Source organism: Elephantulus edwardii, unplaced genomic scaffold (genome assembly GCF_000299155.1).
Source record: "Elephantulus edwardii isolate Elephantulus edwardi_28Jun2011 unplaced genomic scaffold, EleEdw1.0 scaffold00036, whole genome shotgun sequence".
NCBI classification, from domain to species: domain Eukaryota; kingdom Metazoa; phylum Chordata; class Mammalia; order Macroscelidea; family Macroscelididae; genus Elephantulus; species Elephantulus edwardii.
In genome coordinates this window covers 13,694,955-13,701,577 of record NW_006399786.1, presented here as the reverse complement: position 1 = coordinate 13,701,577, position 6,623 = coordinate 13,694,955, and positions in this window count along the sequence as shown.

Sequence of the window (6,623 nt, the reverse complement as noted above, 5' to 3'; positions counted from 1 at the left end):
TTTGCTATGCATCAAAGAGTTGGATAATGAATAAGGGTGAAAGAAGACTTGATGTCTTTCAGAGGTAGTATTGGATAAGAGTACTGAGTATCCCATGGACTGACAAAAAAAACAAACAGATGAGCTTGGAAAATAAGTGCAGCCACGATGCTCCTTGGAAGCAAAGTTGGCAATGCTTTGTCTTTCATGCTTTGGACGTATATCTAGGCAAGGTTATTCATTGGTAAGGAACATCATGCTTGGAAAGATGATGGGTCAACAAAGAGAGGAAGGCAAGATGTATTGATATGATAACTTCAGCAATGAGTTCCAGTGTGTTGTAGATAATGAGGATGATATAGGATAGGGGAGGGTGCATAGGGTCATTATGAGTCCTACTTGACTCTATGACACCTAGCAACAACAAGCAGAGTCAAAGACTCCGTGATAAATGACAGCATTTATCACAAAATGTATCTGGAAATTATGTATTTCTCCTGTGTATGAGTAATTATCAGAGCATTACTGAGAGGTGACCTACACACACAGAGGCACACATATATACACAAGCTTGTCACATTCGGGATGTTTTAACCCATATACACCCAGCACTAAATAGGTTGCAGATAAGAAATTTTCCATAAAAATGACTTTAAACTCTAGCCACTAGCTATTTGAGATTACTTTTACCTTTATTAATTCTGAGAAGTCCTTCCTAACAGAGTTCTTCTAAACATATAAAATTCAAAATATCTTTTCATTTTTAATTTAAAATGAACAGATAATATTAGAGAATTTAAGTGGGAAAGCTAAATAAGTAACCATGGAAATTATACAAAACCAAACCAAATATCTACACAAACACAGAGAAGATAGATTTTAGCAGAGAATATGTAAAAAAAGATAACAGTTTTTAAAGAAATTTGAGCATATTAAAGAAAATATGACCTCTATTTTGCATACACTTTGAAGAAATAATACTGCAATGGAATTTTAAGTCAAGGAAAGCAAATACTAAATCAGCTGTGTGTTGTTGTATCATTCAGTCAGAAGCAACTCAGAGTTGACCGTCCAACAGATTCTCAGAAGCTAAACATAAATTACAAGGAAAGAAATTTTTTGTCTTTCTCCTGCTTCCATATCTCTCTTATGGAGAAACTGATGGATTCAAACTGTGTGCCTTTCAGTTGGCAGCACAACACCTTGCTGTTAGCCTACCAGAGGTCCTTGGTAAGTGAGCAGACAGAATCAAGATACATCAGAGTAATTAAGGTCACATTAAATAAAGAGGAAAGTATATATATAGAGATGTAAAAAAATGTTATAAAGGGAATGGGTATGAAAAAACAGAACATACTAAAATTGGAATGAAAAATTCTTTATGGAAAAAATTACAAAGATATTTACATACATTGAACATTAAAAGTGACTAAAAATAAGAATCTTTAACATTTCTCCAGAAAAAAAGTACAAATGAAACCAAGGAGGTCAACTTATAATTCCATATGATGTTCATAAAACAAATAAAAACATATCTTTGAGTAAAAAGTGCACGGAAGAAAAAAATTATTACAGTTCAATCAATACAGATGCACAGCCTGAGGCAGATAATTGACTTGAAAAATAAAGAATCCCAATGGTAACCCGGCAAATCTTCATGTCAACTTCAAGAAAGATAAACCAAGATTAATTCTAACTTTTCTATAGTTATATTTTCTACAAGGGGACAAGCAGAGCAAATATCAAGATTTCAGAAAATAGTATGTGACCCAAATTGTTAAACTTATCTAAATAATCAGTCAATAATAAAGGCATTATTAAATGAGTGGACAGCTTTGACGAATTTCGGACAACGACATTTATAAGAAAAGCATATTCATGAAAGAAATAAGCGAATACGATTACAGAAGTATAAATTTTCTTTATATTTGCTGTCATGTGTCATGTAAATATTGTTTTTGTTGAGTGCCATCAAGTCAGCTCCTACTTATAGATATGTCCATCAGAAATAAATACTGCATCGTTATGTATCAAATTCACAGTCTTTTCCATGTTAAATCCCTTGTTGCAGCACTATGTCAACTTATTTATGAACTTCTCTATTTTTGCTGGTTTTCTCTTCTGAAGCATAGTAGCCCTCTTTGGAAACTGATTCTTCCTGAAAACGTGCCTAAAGTAAGAGAGAAAAAAAATCCTGTCGTTCTCATCCTTTTTACGTATAATGATTGTACTTACAATACAAACTTATATGTTCTTCTGATAAATCATGGTACATCCAATATTCTTAGGAAAAAAAACACATCATTCCAAGAAAACACTGCTTCTTTCCTTATTATTTGTCCTTTTTTCATGCACATATGGGCTTGAAGATAACACTAGTACTAGAATCTGAAACAGATAATTCTCCAATATGACCTTTGTTTTTAGAGCATTTTAAATGACTATGTATATTCATTGATTTATTGACTGATCCTTGATGATAATTGATCATGGGTCCAAATAAAATTGCAAATCTTAGGTGAATTTAATATTTTCAATGTTTATAATTAAGTTGCTTGTTTGTTCACTTGTGAAGATTTTTGTTTCTTTAAATGTGTCAAGGGTTTATAGTTTACAATGGTTTTTCTAGCCACTAAATTTGGCATTGTGACATAGATGAGCAGAGGCATGCGAATGGGGTGTATTGTTCTAGTCACAAAGAAATTTGCTAGTCTTTCCAGTCAATTGAGAAGATTCAGCTTAGTGTTTGGGAATCTAGTCACCCAGAAAGAATAAACAGAGAATTCAGAGTGCATGCCTTTGGGGCAAAGTTCTTCTGTCATTCAGACCAGGGTATAAGGAGCAGCAGCAGCTGCAGCAGGTAATCAGATACTGATGTAAGACTAAGTTGACGTTGGAACTGCTGTCCCACAGAATCAGAACTAAGAGCCTTTGCCCAAATTTGCTGGAGAACTAGGGGAGAACCATAATTGGCAGGACTAAGAGCTTTGTGAAACTGGACTAAAGTCACAAGGCTGAAGGCTAAGGTGACTGCAAGTTAATTTCAGAAGCGGTTCTGACTGAGAGATTTTTTTCCTGCAACCAACCTGAAGTATAGCCTTTGATTTCTCTAAAAACACCATCATATCATGATTATGATTCTATGTGGTATGGGAATTATTGCAATGGATTTTGGACACATTAGAGCAGTAAGTTTGTTGTTAAAATTAATGGTGTAGAAGTGTGAAGGACATGTCTGACTTCAAAGGGACTGGTTTTGTGTTTTGGACATAGGGGTAGTTACCTTCTTGCAGAAAAAGTAGGGGTCCAATATTGCTGTCCCCGGGCAGCTTTCTCTTTTCACACTTGATAATTGAGTTGTGTTATTGGTAAATACTTAAACTCCTTTCCATTTTAGCTAGAAACATTATTCATCTACACACTGCAAAGTGTTTTTGGGTCTTTCTCAAATTTTCATGATGCATTATTTTCAAGTAATTTAGATTCTCAAATTATTCGCTCATCCTAAAATTAAGTAAATAGGTTACCAGGATATAACTCTGATACATGTAATTTCTTATGGCAAATCATGCATATTCTCTTGTTCTCTTTGAATGAATGGCTATTGGAATATATACATGAGGATAGCTATGTTTCTCTTAACAGTGACAAAAAACTTGTCTATTTTCCTATACTGTGTTGGTTTGTGGGTTCCTGTGACAAAAAATGCTATGTCTCTATTAATTCAAATGCTAACAGGGTCACCATTGGTGGGTAGACCAATTAAGACAAAAAGAATATGAGGAAGGTATGATTATCAATTACAAAAAATAATTCAAGGGGAAAATCTTATGAAAAATAAGTGAGCATTGCTTGATATAATCTAAGATGATTAACTTTCAGATAGGAAGCCTCTCTAAATATGACTTGAAATGATCATCAAAGTAAAATCAAACTTAATGAGGCTGTTGTTGTTTTTGTTATGTGCCATTGAGTTGCCTCTGACTCATAGAGACCCTAAGTACAATAGCCCTAAGCCTTGCTCTACCCTGTGCCAATCTTACTGTCTCTGATACACCTATACCCCCATTACTCCAGTTACTGAATCAATCCATTCGGGGTCTTCCTTTCTTGCACTGTCCCTCTACTCTCCCAAGCATGACGTCACTCTCCAATTGGCCCCACCTTGCAATATGTCCAAAATATATCTTAATGAGGTAGATATTTTATTTATAGATGTGATAAGTCTCAAAATCCAAATAAACAGTTGTTAATAGCCAATACAATAAGAAAATTAAACACACACACACACACACATCGGAAAATTCTGTGAACTTTGTTAAATGTCGATAGTTGTAGAGGAGCTTCAGGCCTTTTGTTCATAGGGTCGCTATGAGTCGTGCTCGACTGAAAGACATTCAATAACAAATATATTTGATGTTGTATAATGTCAAGTTGGAACCAACTCATAGCTGATCCTCCGGTGGGTTTTCAGAGGCAATTAATCTCACAGAAGAAGATTTTCTATCTTTCTCCTGCAGAGGAACTGGTGGGATTTAAGCTTCATTTCTTCAGGATTGCAGAACACCTTTTTGCCACTAGACCACCAGAGCTCCTTATAAATTTATAAATAGAAAATTTACACTTATAAAATATAAATTCATGTTGTTGTTGTTGTTGTTAAGTGCCGTCGAGTTGCAAACGACTCATAGTGACCCTATGAAGGAGGGTCCTCGACGCTTGGGTGCCTTCCATCCTCTCTCCAGGTTCATAGGGTTTCCAGAGGCAAGCTATTATGGAAGTGGATTCCAGTCCTCCTTCCAAGCTTTTTTTAATCAGGGAGCTCCTCATCACTCTCTGTTCACACTTGGTAACCAATCATTAACACATTTGACACATCAGTGTTACAGTGTCCAGCCTCATGGCAACCACAAGTTACTGCTGTACGCAACTTGTACACCAGGGCTATATGACCTAGAGGAATAAATTTATATGTATATATAATTTTATATATATTCATACATATAAAACCTTATATATAGATATATTCATATATATGAATATAGATTTTGTTATTGTTATGTGCTATCGAGTCATCTGCAACTCATAGCTACTCTACTTACACCAGCCATAAACTCAGCATTATCTTATGCCAATTTCACTGTGATACACTTACCGCCATTACCACAGTCATTGAATCAATCCCTCTCATTAAAGATCTTCCTCTCCTGTGCTCCACCCTTCCAGGCATGATGTTCCTCTTCAAGGACTGGTTCCTCTTTGCAACTTGTCCAAATTATGTCAGACAAAGCTTCAGAATCCTTGCCTCCAAGGAGCAGCATTTTTCACTCTCTCCAAGATATACCTGTTTGTTCTCTTAGCAATCCATGGTATATTCAATACTCTTCTCCAACACCAGATCTCAAAGGCATCAATTCTCCTTTCATCATCTCTGGTCATTGTCTAGCTCTCTGATGCAAAACAAGTAATTGCAAAGACTATGGCCTGGATCAGGCACACCTTAGTCTCCAGACTGACATTGCCATTTCTGTCCCTCAGTACTTTGGGGAGATCTCTGACAGCCGACTTTCCCAGTTCAATTCGTCTTTTAATTTACTGGCTGCTGGTGCCAAGAGTGTTGATTGTGGAGCCAAGCAATCTAAAGCTTTAAAGAATCTCAATCTCTTCATCTTCTATCACAATACTGCCAAATGGACCAGTGGTGAGAATCTTTGTTTTCTTGATATTGAGCTTCAATCCATATTGAAGCCTGCAGTCCTTGATCTTCTGCAGCCAGTGCTTCAGGTCCTCCTCAGTTTTAGCAAGCAGGGTTGTGTCATCTGCATGACACAGGTTGTTGATGAGTCTTCCTCTAATCCTGATGCCACATTTTTCCTCAGAGAGTCCAGCCGCCCAGATAATCTGTTCTTCATATAGATTGAAAGAATATGGATATAGGACACATCTCTGGTGTGCACCCTTCTCAATTTTGAACCATGTCGTGGCTTTTTTTGTTCTGTTCTGATGACTACCTCTTGGCCAGAGTATTGGTTTCACATAAGCATGATAAAGTGTTCTGAGATTCCCATTCTTCTCAGAGTTAGCCAGTTTGTTGTGATCCACACAGTCAAATGCCTTTGCATAGTCATGAAACACAGATAGACATTCCTCTGGTTTTCCCTGCTTTTAGCCAAGATCCATCTAATATTAACTACAATATCCCTAGTGCTATGGCTTCTTCTAAATCCTGTCTGCACTTCTGGCCGTTCTGTGTTGTTGTGCTGTTCCAGTTATTTTTGGATAATCTTCAGAAGAATCTTGATCGCATGTGATATTAATGATATTGTTCGATAATTTCTGCACTCTGTCAGATCACTTTTCTTTGCAATTTGGAACAAATATAGATCCCTTCCAGTCAGTTGGCCAGGTGGTTGTCCTCCAGGTTTCTTGGCACAACGTGGTGAACACAACTAGGGCAGCATCTATTTGTTGAAATATTTTTATTGCTATACCATCAATTCCTGGGGACTTGTTTTTTGTTAATTCTTTCGGTGAAGTTTGGTCTTCTTCCTTCATCACCACAGGCTCTTGCTCATACTTTTCATGACATTCTTCTGTGTCTGCCAATTCCTTTTGGTATAATAACTCTGTACACTCTCTAGATA